Raw genomic sequence first — 15,397 nt, 5'->3', positions numbered from 1 at the left:
CTGAAATATTAAGTTAAAATTTCCTTCTTAAAATGGAAAGCAGAAAATTCATACTTGGTTATACAAATGGAGATCACTAGCAGCCACAGAATTCTAACATTTATTGCACCATGTGTACAAACTGAAATACATAATGAACAAACCCAGTAAAAATTTATAGTCAAATAGTCATGTCAGATTGTTTACTACCAAAATTTGACTCTACTGGAAAGTCAGAGTGGTGAGTAGTGGAGGTGGAGGTGGTTGTTGTTGTTGTTGTTGTTGTTGTTGTAAGCTACAGTGTCCAGTGGAAACATCGCTGACAGTAAAGAAGGACTTTATTTGACTCCAATACATGATGTGCCACAAGTCAGCAAGAAAGCACACCGCCTCCTCTGCCATCTCTGGCCAGCGCTGGCTTATGAGTGGTGGCTTTTGCTTGGATGTTGAGCAGACACCCCATGATGCTGAAAGTAGGACCACGGTAGGTCAGTAGCCTCTGGAGACCACAACTGTTGTCAGTAGCGTGCTACTCCTCTCGGCGGCATGGTGTGCAGACGACCTCTTGTTCTGCAAGCACCAGCATGGCGGCGCATGGAGACTGCTGTGCATAGGATTCAACTCACTGTCCTGTGACAGGAGTAGGACAGCAGCTGAGGAATCTCAGGAACTTAGCATCAACATCAGCAAATGCAGATGGCAGACTGGCAGGGCTGTGACACCAAGTCCCTCAAAGAACTTAGTGCTGGTCACAAGCAAAGCCTGGTCTTCAACCCATGGCTGCTGCTGGCAATGTCCAGTTGTCTCACTTGCCAGCGTAGCTCTCGTGTTTTGGTGCTGCTGGTTTCTGGTGAGGAGAAGTGCCCTTGCATCAAGATTCATACTTATTTATATGCTTCTGGTGCACATTTGTTTCACAAAAATCTGTTGCCTAGACATGTCACCCATAAAAAAAGAGGCTGTGCCTGGTGTTGTGACATTGACCCGCTTGCTATGTGGTTACTACTGTACATTGCAGTTTAGTGTTTTATTCTCTTTTACTGGTCTCACAGCCCCTTGTGTGTCCGTTATTGTGAGCCACATGTCACCAATATGGTGCCTAATAGCCTGCAGCTGCTAATGCTACATTTTACAGCAGCTTTCTCAGTACTTTTCATTACTTTTGCGCAAAGACTGGGTAGCAACACTACATTGCCCCCCCACCACAAAGAAGAGCCAGTCCCTCTGATCTTTATCTGGCTTGGTCTCTACTGTAATTACCTTCACTCTTAATTTGTAAAACTAGCTTGTACTACTAAATGGGCTACTCTTAACTGCTACACCATTACTATATTAATCAGCAATTTGGTAAATCTATCTTCCATCCTTCGCTTGGGGGATCCAGTCTATGGCAACTTTAATTACCTTTGGATCAGGTTTTTGCATGGCTCATCATTTCACATACATCAGAGCTTCCCAGAGCAAAATCAGTCACTACGGCACTACCAACTGTGACACTGAAGGTCATGGCTGCCTGACATCTACTTTCCTCATACTTTTCCACATGCTGCAACAATTGTTCTACAGTGATTCACCCCTCCTGTTCTGCTATCATCCAACTTTGTGAACAATCCAGGCTCAGTTCCCAGGTGTCAAGGAAGGTAAGATTTTTTTTGACAACATCTCTACGGGTTCATCTGGCCAATACAGCTGTGGCTATGTCTCGTTCAACAGAGTAACTTCCGTCATCACAGCAGGTAAGGGAAACATAGGTCCCGTAATATCACATATAGTCCTGTTGATTAACATTCCACTACCTCGCAACTCTAAATGTTTTGCCCCTATGAGTTTCCCTTGCTCATAACAACTAGCAACCATTACTACGTCGTCATATACTAAGTGTATCCAATGTAAAAATGCTCTCTGAATATACAGTTCAGGAATGGTCACCTCTTTTCAGCAAGGACATCCCTCTGTTTTAGTTCTGAAAAATTGTTTTGCATGTGCTCCAACCCATCACAATCTCACGAATTAGGCATATGGTGACTACCCCCAGCCCCTTCTTACTCTCTTAGAATTGCGCAGTACCATTACTATCACCTTCTGCGTCTGCTCCTGTAATCATGCATATGCCCTGAGCAACTGTCTTTGCTCCTTTGAGACCTCTCTCAGCCTTCTCCCATTATCTGCTAACTGTTGCACCCATGCAGAGCGGCCACAAAGAAATGATTAAAAAATTCCTTAATATTTCCAGGTTTTCCAGCAAACTTTTTAATACTTTTACCTGATTCTGAAAATTGTATTCCCATTATAAAGACAGTTTTAATTGTTTTCTAACTACCAATAATCAAATCTTGTAAAAAATTCACAAAAATTAAGGAGACACATTCAACTTTGTTTATTTAAATAGTTTTTTTTTATTTTATTCATTTTTATTACATTAACATAGTTGGTATTTTATAAGCAATTTAACACTCTTATACAATTTAAGCTAAAACGTGTAGTATGAACTAGCACAATTAAAATTTTAATATCTGGTAGATCAAATTATTGAAGATTTTTACATCACACATCAATAGCTTGAATCTCAGCTAAAAGTTTAGCTTTTCTGATCCCACATCATTTTTTTTCCCTCTCTTCAATTTCTACAAGTTTTCTTTTCAGAACTTCTGATTCAGTTGCTGTAGCTTCTTTTTTCTGACATTCAGTTTCTTCTCATAGTTTTGAATGTGAGTTCTGGTAAGAATGAAAAAGATTTTGGAACATCAAGTGTTGCAACAGCTGGATAGTCATATATATTAATTGTTGAGCAATTAACATTTCATTTTTCATATTCTCAACTAAGCATTCAGAATTGACTGATAAACCTCTTTCAATATTAGATTGCCATGACAAAGTCAAAACTATCTTTAACAGTTTCACTAATAATTGGGGATTCACTCAAAAAATGATCTAGGCACCTGTTAGCCTGTGAAAAATTTTTCAGAAGTTTTTCGGCCAAAGGTTGAGAACAAACTGTTGCAATCTCAAGTAATTTCATCAGCTGCAATACAACAGATCCAATTATTTTCATTCAAAATAGTGAAATGACTTTCAGTCTTCCACTTCTGACTTTAGCAAAATGTACAAGACTTGGATGAAAACATGAGACTGCTTTAGTAAGCTTATCCAGTTAAGGTGATCACATCAACAATTTTTCCATAAAAGCTAAGAAAACAGTTGTGGTATCTTTCGTAAATTGTAAAATCGAAAGATCAGTGACCATTATTTTTTAATTCTTTGATAGCTTTCTTTTGAAAGTTTTTTTGCACCAAATTTTAAGTCTGTACTTGATAAGGAATCAGACTTCAGTACATCTGCATTATATTTTGAATAACTGTCACAAAAGAGCTATGCAAAAACAGTGCCATAGGAGCATTAGTTTGATATTCATGTAAGAATGGTTGTGACTCAGTTGCTAATGACCAAAAGAATTCTAATTTCATTGGCAAGAAATGGTCTGAAAGAGCCCCAGTTACAATTCTGTAGCTGGTGCTAGTCAGTTCTTTATCACACTGTAAACCCTCCACCATTTTTTTAAAAAATTCCAAATAATTTTAATACCACGAGCAGCAACATTTTCATTTTCCACCCAACAGACTGCACATTTTTTAGGATAAGGATTTGATCCTGAATATTCTGTTAATTGTGCACAATGAGTCGATAAGTCTTAACAGATAATAAACTGACCTGAAAGACTGAATAATATCCCAATTATTGACTTCAATTCCACATTTAAATGCACCATTCATGAAATGAAGACTGCAACTGCCCATATGAAGTATCATTGGATCACTGATTTGTTTAGTAGACTGCAGGTTGGATTTCAGATGTCTGAAAAATTTATGATTACATTTGGTCCATCCATTGACACGTGTAAAATTTTATTAAGGCATAAAGAGGTAGAAGTGTTTCCTTGAATGATAGACGAAGATCAGAAGCGCTTGCTCTAAAATCTGACATAGATCCACATGAGTTCTTGACAAACTTTACTGTGTGGCTCATCAAATCCTATAACAAAATGATTACAAGAAGTAATAGATTCCCTCAGTTTATCTTTATAATAAATAGCAATCTCATAAAGAACTGCGTACGCAATTTCAGTTCACTGTTGTACCATTCTTCTGGCTATTTCACTATCACTGTTTTTTAATTATTGTACACGACTTCCAGCCGAGCACATTGAATTGCAAGTTATTAATGTCTAAATATACCAGAGTATTTCTGTACAGTTTACTACTTCTCTGAGAAGAAAGGAGCTGACTGTATTTTGTGATTTCTGAATCTGTTTTTCATTTTCTTGATTTATGACGGTATGAGATGGTTAATTTTTCTGACGAATCATGTTTGTCTCAGTACTAGCATGTTGTAGGCAAGTTCAAAAACTTTCACGAGTAGTGGTATTTTTGTAGATTTCGACATTACTAATATGTTTTCATGCTTTAGCATCACTCTTTTGACAGCTGTTCTACCCATATTACTTAAAGAAAATTTCACATTGCACAGCCTGCATTTTGCGCTCTTAGAATTGTTTCTAACTTCTGTCCAAATTTTCAAACCTGAGCCAGTCAACCAACAGCTTTTAAAACACGATATCATGCTGAATGCAATAGTCTGAAAAAGATTTATGACATTTTTACTGTTACAATATTCACTCGATGATATAAATGACGGTGCAAATGACACAGGGAAGTAAGAAGGATTTTCAAAAGCATATTATAGAGAGGGTGGTCTTTCTCAGAAACTGTACTTATTTGTAATACAAAATATGAAATGAAACTAATGGGTCTATGCAGATAAGAAGCCTCATAAACATACAGCAACAATAAGCACAACTACAGATCTCAACAATTACGTTATTGTCGCAAACCATTATGGCCGGTAAGCTTCCAGCTGAAGTCCATAGACTACATTGCTGTAGTCACAAAAAAAGTTTCCTGATATTTATGAAATTACCTGATATTTCCCGGTTGCATGAAATTACCTGATAATTCCCGATATTTCGCGTTTTCTGGTTTTCGGCCACCCTCCCATGAGAAATCCTCCTCCAGCCTCCTAATTTCATTCTGCAACTCCCATACATTAAACACTAAACTTAATAGCCACCTGTGGGTGGATAACACCACTACATCTGGTTGTGTAGAAAACAGAACTCCATCATTCAGGTGATGATCTTGCAGCGCCCCCAGTGAAGAGGTATAGGAATGCCAAAACTACAAGGTGTACACCTTTGCTTCCACCATTGGCCAATAGGTGGCGACAATGGTAAGTAGCGGTCGAAAGAAACAGATCGCAGACGTCAGGCAGTTAGCTCGGATCTTGGTCAACATAACCTCATTCAAACATTAGTCGTTTCGTGTCTTCATCATATAGTTGTTCTTGATTGAAAATGTCAATTTACAAACCTAATTCTCGTCATGTGCGGGAGGTGTTACTGTTTTGTTTCAATATGATGAAAACAGCAGCTGAGTCTCATCGAATGCTCTCAAGTACATATGGTAAGGATGCTATTAGTGAAAGAATGTGTCTTGAGTGATTTCAATGCTTCAAGAACAGTGATTTTAACGTCATAGACCGGCACAGTGGTAGAAGAGTATGTTTACGAAGACGCAGAATTGGAGATATTGCTGAGTGAAGACTTGCGTCAGACTCAAGAAGAATTGGCACGATTAGTGGGAGTGACACATCAAGCCATTTCAAAATGTCTCAAGGCTATGAGCATGCTGCAGAAAGAAGGAACTTGTGTCCCATGTGAGCTGAAACCAAGAGACGTTTAACGGCATTTGTGTGGTTGTGAACAGTTGCTTCAGAGGCAAAAACGGAAAGGATTTCTGCATTGCATTGTGACCGGGGACAAAAAATGGGTTCATTACGATACCCCTAAACGCAAAAAAAAATGAGGATATCCCAGCCACGATTCCACGTCGACGGCCAAACCAAATATTCACGGCTCCAAGATCATGCTGTGCACTTGGTGGGACCAGCTCGGCGTCGTGTACTATGAGGTGTTAAAACTGTTAAAATCAAGTGAAAAAAATCAAAGGTGCTCGTTATCAAATGCAATTAATGCATTTGAGCAGAGCATTGAAAGAAACAGCTGCAATACAGCGAAAGGCACGATAAAGTGATTTTGCAGCATGACAACGCTCAACTCCATGTTGCAAAAGTGGTCAAAATGTACTTGGAAACGTTAGAATGGGAAGTCCGACCCCACCCGCCATATTCTCCAGATATTGCTCCCTCTGACTATCCCTGTTTAGATCAATGGCGCATGGCCTGTCTGACCAACACTTTCGATCTCATGAAGTCACAAATTGGATCGATTCGTGGATCGCTTCAAAAGATGAACAATTTTTTCGACGCAGGATTCGTACACTGCCCGAAAGATGGGAGAAAGTAGTGGCCAGTAATGGAAAATACTTTGAATGATACATGTGTAAACAATTTGCTTCATTAAAGCCTCAAATGTTGTGGGAAAAACAGCAGAAGCAAAGCTGTACACCTTGTAGTATTCTTCTTTCTGGCCCTTCTCCAGTACGGCAACCTGATATGGATAGGGATCAATATCACCTCTTCTCCACTCAGAAGCCTGCTGTCTCTGAACTGCATATTTTGCCACCCCAACAATAAAGACTATCTTAACGCAAGCACATAACCTTATCTAAAACAACACTAATCCCCTATGCTATATACAAAAGAACAATATTCAGAAATCACAATACATATCAGTTATTTCCTTGGCATCGATACCACTTCTGTTGCTCGTTCTTCTGCTTCCTCTTCTTTTCTTCTTTGCCTCTTTCCTTGCTCTCACTAATATATCTCAAGGAATTGCCTCTGGTGTACACTTGAATGATCACAGCCGTCCACTAAGCACAATTGTTGACCTTGTTGAATGCTGCAGCTTTACATTTACTGGTGATGTGTTTTCAGTTACTTGGTATGGGCCCTGGTACCATGTTACAAACTACTTTGCTTTTCCTTCAGAGTATATGGGCTATATAAATCACCCACTGGCCTTCTTTATACTGAGGCAACATCCCCACTCTCTTCACTGCCTCTTCCTGCTTCTCCACACTTTCCTCACCGATCTTGGAAATTCCTGGACAGATGCCACCCCCCCCCCCCCACCGACCACCACCACCATTCCTGCCTCCTTTCTGGCTTATTACGATGTTGAATGGTGATGGTACCTTCTTTCCATACAAAGGGTGTACACGGGGACAAGGAAAAAAAATTCCCGGTTATCCCGTTTAAAAAACATGCTTTTTCCCGGGCGAAAATACAATTTTTCCGTGCTGTGTGACAGTAGGTTTTCCGTGTATTTTCCCTCGGAACTGTAAAACTTATCAATCCTTTGAATGGTTAACGTTTTACACACTCGTGTGGAACTTCCCGGAAAAAAAAGTAAAGACGGGGAAGAGAAGTTTTGGAAAGACCTTTGATTTGCAGCAACATATATGCTGCATATTTTTGTATTACGAAAGTATAAATTCGGATTGCACCAAACACAGCGCGTTAGTTTCCGGAGTGTAGAAACTGAGGTTGTGATGTCCTTTTGTAAGCCATATCATATCTCAAGCCTTGTGATCTCGCCAGCCGATGACAGCAGCTATTCAAAGCATAGGACACATTATAGTCAGCCAATAGCAAGATCACTGGTTATGTAGTGCGAACACACAAAGAGGAAAAGTTAACAGTAAGTTTACCTTAATATACATAGTATAGCTACAAGACAAGCTAAGTTTTCATATATAATATTGGTCTCTAAGATTAACAAGCTACAACAGAAGCTAAGCTTTCACATGTAACATAGTTCTTTTTTGTATGTGTTATATTTTAAGATACATCACACAAATGTGCCAGTACACTTAAAATTATGACATAAATGTCTGGGCTCGAAATTCTTGTAAGTGACTGGTCCTCAAAGTGTTCAGTTTTAAACGCTCTGATTTACAAATTCATCCCACGTTCTCACACGAAACATAATTCATCATGCGTAAAAAGAAATTTACTCTGAAAGTAACGCTTTTTGAACCACCATTCGCAATACAATCCAGAGACTGTTACAAATAGGTTCGATTTACCAGTTGCCAGAGAGTGCCAGAAAATAGGCATTATTGCGCGTACGCAGCTGCAGTGGTGTAGGAAGCCCACATGTTCGTATGTATAAAGCACTAAGAGAGCTTACAAGACACCATAAAAGAAACAGGGCATCAGAGGATACTCCCAAGAGCATCATAATTTCGTAAACCATGCTAAAATGCATAATTCGGCTTGAAGTGCACATTGGTTTTTTCCAGATTCACAATGAAGTAGGTCCCATCTGATATTAAGCTTTTCAGTTTGGTTTTTGGGATGTAAATTTTCTTGGAATACCAGTACTCTCCAATCTCATTTTGGTTCTTTATTATGGCATAATGCCATACATGGCAGATTATGAAAACGTGCACTTGAAATTCAGAAAACAGTTCAAACTAGCCAACACTGTGGAATGAAACACTTCATTTCAAATAAAATGATTGCCTCAGCGGAAAGATCAATAAAGCCAAATTTCTTTAGCAAACTTGCAAAAATAACTTCTTTGTTCTGCAAGGCAATTAATGTTTGACTGCTAATAACTCTGAAACAAAATAAAATCAGAAAACTGAAACTAATAATATATTTCTGTCCTCTGTAATTATTAGAATGTATTTTAATTCACATAACTTCCGACCACAGAAATCCGTTTTGTTTTCATTTGACGTGGGAGCTGTAAACGAAGAGAAGCAGCGAAATCACTCAACGCAAACACGGTTCACATGGAGACTAACGCCCTCCCCACTACAACTCAAGACAATTCTGTGCATGCGCGAATCTGGCAGCTACGGCATGCGAGAAAAAATTTTCTCGTTTGCATCTGGCTGCTTACTGCCACTGCCGATACAGCTAACAGCCACACTTCAAGTAGCAGTAGGCAGGAGAAGGTTCTGCTCATAAGCGAGTCAACTTCGCATGCGCATCAGCCCGCTGGCAACTGGTCAAAGGAACCTAATGTGAACAGTTGTGACGTCATGCTCATAGCAAGCAGTTTATTGTTACGAAGAATTACACAGTCTTCGCCCTACGGCCTTTGACATATTTTTACTATTTGCAGACGCTTGTGCGTGCTCGGTGTTCTGTTGTTGTAAATTGCGCATTTCCTTTGCCACTAAAGTTTTATTTTTTTCCTCTCGCTTATATTTTATTCTGCAGTATCATTCTCCAATAGCAGGATACAGTAACATTCCTTGCTAGAGAATCAATTCTTACCAGTTAAAATTACAAAACTTTAACTGAAAGCTAAAACAATGAAAAATTCCCGGAATTCCAAAAAATTCCTGGGTTTTTCCCAGTTTTCTCCCGGATGAAAAAATTCCAGGGTTTTTCCTGGATTTCCCGGTTGTCCCGGGTTGTATACACCTTGCATACACAACCTCGAATGGCAGCAACCCCACCCATGCTAGTGTGCACTTTTGAGTTGTACCCACTAACTATCAAGGCTAAATACATGTACAGTTCGAATAGTATGCCCTCATGTAATAGCTAAGCATTTTTCCAATTGTCCTATGAACTCACTCTGTCCTCCTGTTAGATTCCAGGAGAAGTGGACTAATTTTCAACTTTTTTTTTATTTTACTTTTCACAACTGACATGTCTCTCATCAAGTCTGACATGGATTTCAACCCCTGGACCATAATTATTGTATCCAGCACCACAAACTTCAATATCCAGCCATTAACCAACGCCTGTATGACTATGACTATGACTGACTGACTGACTGACTGACTGACTGACTGACTGCCCATTTGTCTGGCATCAGCTCCAGCTCAATTCAATGAGAAAAATGATACATCATGGTCAGCACACAACGATTACCTGCTGATGTTCAGTTGAATGGGCCTAACACGTCCATCCCAATGAAACTAAATGATTCCGTTGCTTCTGGCAGTCTCGACAACAGCACCTGCTTACAATGTAAGCCCTTGCACTGTGTATAAGCCATGCAATTTCTGAAAAACCAATCGACTTCATTCTTTCTGAATGAAATTTTCACTCTGCAGTGGTGTGTGTGCTGATATGAAACTACCTAGCAGATTATAACTGTGTGCTGGACCGAGACTTGAACTCGGGATCGTAGCCTTTCACAAGCAAGTGCTCCACCAACTGAGCTACCAAAGCATAACTCACGTCCCGTCATCACAGCTTCAATTGGTAGAGCACTTGCCCGCGAAAGGCAAAGCTCCCAAGTTCGAGTCTCAGTCTGGCACACAGTTTTAAACTGCCAGAAAGTTTCATATCCGCGCACACTCTGCTGCAGAGTGAAAATTTCATTCTGGAAACATCCCCCAGGCTGTGGCTAAGCCATGTCTCTGCAGTATCCTTTCTTCCAGGAGTGCTAGTTCTGCAAGGTTCGCAGAAGAGCTTCTGTGAAGTTTGGAAGGTAGGAGACGAAGTACTGGCAGAATTGAAGCTGTGATGATGGGTCACGAGTTGTGCTTGGGAAGCTCAGTTGATAGAGCACTTACCCACGAAAGACAAAGGTTCTGAGTTCTAGTCTCGGTCTGGCACACAGTTTTAATCTGCCAGGAACTTTCATCATTCTTCCTACCCTTCATCCAGTACTTTTCTGCCACACACTAATTTATTGCCTTTCATTCCCCTTGGCCTGATAAGCAGTGATCACACATTTTACGTAACACTTTCTGCTTCAATTCTGCTAGCATCACCACCTGTGGCACTAAATTTCATTTCTCTACATACTAATCTGTCGTGCATAGTAAACTGCTGTTGGTTGCCATACTGTCTACGTTCTTCATCTGCACTGTGTACTACTTGCCATTCCCAAAGGTCCTGACCTACTGGTTGTACAACTGCTGTCTTCCTGGTTAACCTGTCCACATTTTTGTGCTTCTTCCCTGGGTTATGGACTATTTCGTAACCACCTCAAAGCAGCATGGTTCATCACTATTTTTAACTTTCGTCTGTACAAGTAACACCACAAGTATGTTATCCCATACACCAAAATAAGATACCCCACATCTTGGATCACATCTCTGGCAGACGCACGTCACGATGCTCTCACTAAGTTAAGTGATTAATATTGAAATAAGAGCTAATTTAGTCAATATTGCATTTTAGACTAGTGCATTTACTTCTTTGCTAGGCTATCTATTGAAGGTTTCGCTTTTCTAAACATATTTAGATTGAGAACAAAGTATTTCGTAAAGGCCAATAGTCATTAGTTTTGTTTACACTTTAGGTGTAAATTTCGAGCAAGTGTAGATCTTTATTTTTCTTACTAGACTTAGCAGCTCAAAGTTAAATTAATTTGTGTCTGTCATACAGAGTTTAGGTAGTTAGGCCTAGTTAAAACTTTCAAAAGTAAGTTTTAAAGTTTGTTTACATTAGTGTTAGTTACGTATTAGTACAGGCTACAAAACTTAAGTGCTCTTTTGCCAAGTTGTTCTCTGCTTTTGTGTAATTTTTATTATCAAGCCATGTGTGACAAATGTGGTGGTTGCCGTAAAAAATCTGAAGGAGGGAGTGTTCTGTGAAGACTGTAGGTTACTGTTTCATTGGGGCGAATGTAGTGGCGAGGTAACAGAGGTAGATAATGAAACTCTTCAATGGCAATGTAGATTATGTAGAAAGGACAGAAAAATTGCTGAACTGTAGTCAAAAATTTGTGCCATTAGAGCTGAATTAGAAAACGTGAATTTGGAATTACGTAGGCTAAAGGAGGAAAGAGAGATAGGGTGCTGGGAAAAGGTAGTAAGCAAAGGGCGAAAAAGGGAAACTTCTGAAAAAACTTTCAAAATTCCGTTAGTAAATCAGTTTGGCTTTCTAGTGGAGGAAGGACCTCACCCATATGTAGCCAACTGCAGGTTGAAGCAAGCAGGAAACAGCCTGGCTATGAATCAAAGATATAGTATTAGGAGTGACCTGGATAAAATAGGAGCAGAAATTGGGCACATAAATGTGGGGTTTGTGGAGGTCTTTCAGCACCATGATTGGCCCTGGGTAAACACTGCTGTAAGGCATGTTAACACTGAGATGAACAGGATGCTCCACACACCAGCAAAATCTCACACAAGTGTTATTCCAGTTGATGCTATTGGTAGGTGGGGATACACTACACATGACCTGCACCAAAATAAGAAGGGGGAAAGATAAGTTAGTTTCTCTATTAGCAGATACTGTGTCTTCAGAAAGAAAAAGAAAATTGTATGAGGTAGCAAGAATTAGTAAAGATCCAGAACTAATTTAACACTATAAATGTTATTGTAACATACTGATAAAAGATGTCAGAAAATTAAAAAATCTGTATATTTGGGACGAAATTAACAACTTGGTTAATAAAATCAAATCAGTGTGGAGAGTCAGGAAAATTAACCACTCGGGTATGTAGTATTACTTTTAAGGAGAATGAGACCATCTTAAGCAACAATACACTAAAGTATTTAACAAGCATTTCTTAAGTGTAGGTGCAAAATTGGTGAGAATAGTTCAAAAGAAAAGGCCGAGTAGTACATAGAGGAGTCAGTTTTGAGAAATCCTTGTCAGATTAATTTTCATCTAACGCTTGTGAAATAAGGAAAGTCATTTAATATTTGAAAAACAAATGTTGTGTTGGAGTAGAAGGCATCTCTAACAAGATATTAAAACAATGTGGAGCAGTTCCAGCTGATGTTCTGTGTCACATCTGTAACGCCTCACTAACTCAAGGTATTTTCCCAGACAAGTGAAAATATGCAATTATCAAGCCTCTCTACAAAAAAGCGGACACCACAGAAGTCAATAATTACTGGTCAGTATTCCTGCTCACAGAATTTTCAAAAATTGTAGATAAAGTAATGTACTCAAGAGTGGTTAGCCATCTCAGCAATAATGGGATACTTAGTAAATCACAGTTTGGATTTCAAAAATGCCGTTCTACTGAGACAGCAATATACACCTTCCCTGCCCACATAATACAGTCTATAAACAGTAAAATGTCACCAACAGGAATTTTCTGTGACTTATCCAAAGTGTTTGATTGTGTGAACCATGACATTATGTTACAGAAATTATGATTCTATGGTATAAATGGAGCACCATATGAGTGCTTAAGTCATACATACAGAACAGGAAGCTAAAAGTTTCTTTGTATGGTTTAGTTGATTTAAGGACGTTTCCCACTTCATCTAACGGGGGTGAAATTACATTAGGTGTTCCACTGAGTTCGATCATGGGGCCCCTTCTGTTCTTGATATATGTGAATGATCTCCCTTCTTATCTGAAACAAGAAACTAAACTGACACTGTTTGCAGTGATACAAGCATCATTATTGGTCCAGCAAAAGAAACTGCAATAGAAAATGATACAAATAATGTCTTTGGAAAAGTTATTGATTGGTTTTCTGTGAATGGGATTGCTCTGAACTTTGAAAAAACACAGTACATACAATGTTCTACGGCAAGGAGTACCATTCCTTCAATAAATATAACAGATCAACAGAAGTCAGTAGCCAGGGTAGAGCAAACTAAGTTTTTGGGTGTACATATAGATGAGAATCTTAATTGGAGAATTCATATTTTGGATCGTCTAAAGTTACTAGATTCAGCAACTTTTGCAATCACAATAATTGTTAATTTTGAGGATATAGAAATTAGGAGGCTAATATACTTTGCATACCTTCACTCTCTGATGTTATATTGAATAATATTTTGGGGTAACTCAACATTTTGGCAACAAGTATTAACCACTCAAAAGAAAGTGGTTAGAATAACGTGTGGGGCTCATAGTCGCACATCTTGTAGGCATCTGTGTAAAAGGCTATGAATTCTTGTACATTTACTCAGTAATGACATGTTGTTCTCAATGACATGTACCAGTTTAAAACCAACAGTGACATTCATGATTATAATACCAGAAGAAAAAAACTTACACTATCCTCTACTTAACCTGTCTCTGACACAGAAAGCAGTAAAATATGCTGCTGTAAAACTTTTTGATAAATTATCAGACAAAATAAAATGTCCCACAGACAGCAATAATAGTTTTATAAATACTGAAATCATATCTCCTTGATGACTCCTCCTATACCATAGATGAATTCTTGAATAGAAATAAATAAATCTGTAGGTATAATATGTGCATTTTGTGCCATTTAAGGGAATGGGCTACGTAATAAAAATTTTAAGCTTTTTTTTTAAAAAAAAAAAAAAAAAGAAAAGAAAAGAAAAAGAAGAAAAACCTGATCCATATGTGCATTTCTTATGCCTTTGACACATTCCACATCATAAGGTTAGTGTGCAATTGGTCAATGGAACACATAACTAACTCCCCGTTATAAAATAATTCCTCTCTGTTGCATTCAACTGTCTTGATGCAAAGGCAGTAGGGCATTCTCAACCACCAACTTTTTGGCTCAAAACACCACGAGCATGGTTCGATGCACCACATGACAATATCAACTCCTCCTGATAGACTGGAAACACCAGCACTGGAGTCAATGTTAATACCTTTCTTAATTCAACAAATGCTCCCTGACATTCCTCCAATCACACAAACTTAATACCCTTCTTCAACAATTGGGTAAGCTGCCTTGCAATATCAGCAAACCCCTTCACAAATTTCCTATTATAGTTGCAAGACCACGAAATGATTTTACCTCCACGGTTTTTCCTGGTACCAGAAAATCTTACACTGCTCGCACTAATACCAGATCAGTCCATACACCATCCTCACATGTCCTAAATAGTTGATTACTTTCAGCACAAAGTCACATTCCTCCATACTTAGTGTCAAATGAGCTGCTCATAACCTCTTTAACACTTCGCTCAGTCACTGTTTGTGCTCCTGGATATTCATTGAAAAGACTATTACATCATCGAGATACACCAGACACAGATGTGGTTTTAATCCTTTCAGCACTCCATCCAGTAAATACTGGAGTGCTGTCAGTGCATTTTTAACTCAAAAAGCATCCTTCTATATTGATAGTGTCCCCAAGGTGTGGGCTATCCTCCTGATCAACTTCAAATTGATGGTATCCACTTCTCTAGTCCATTGTCAAGAAGTACTGGCATTGTCCTAGACTATTTTATCATTTCTGCTATGTTCAGAATTAGCTGGGCATCTTTTGTACTCTTACTTTTCAAGTTGCAATAATCGCAACAAAAGCACTACTACTTTGAGCCATCCATAGAGACTTCTTGAACACAGTCACAATTCCTGCCCCTCCCCTCCCCCCAGGCTACTACTCTTTTTCATTATACCATTGGCCAATTTTTGATTTATAAATTCCTCCAAAAACAATTGAGGTGATCATGGTATTCTGTATGGCCTTCGATATACCAGTGCTTCGTTCCCTGTCAGAATCCTGTGTTGTGTTACC

At 38.9% G+C, this 15,397-nt stretch overlaps 1 protein-coding gene across 3 annotated transcripts in view; it reads right to left on the bottom strand.

Moving 5' to 3' along the window:
- The window catches only part of LOC126249700 (spindle assembly abnormal protein 6 homolog), a 256,468-nt gene that overhangs the window by 65,939 nt on the left and 175,132 nt on the right, over positions 1–15,397 (bottom strand). The window lies entirely within an intron of this gene.

The sequence above is a fragment of the Schistocerca nitens genome, chromosome 3, assembly GCF_023898315.1.
Source record: "Schistocerca nitens isolate TAMUIC-IGC-003100 chromosome 3, iqSchNite1.1, whole genome shotgun sequence".
Classification (NCBI taxonomy): domain Eukaryota; kingdom Metazoa; phylum Arthropoda; class Insecta; order Orthoptera; family Acrididae; genus Schistocerca; species Schistocerca nitens.
This window is presented reverse-complemented; position numbering and strand designations above follow the sequence as displayed.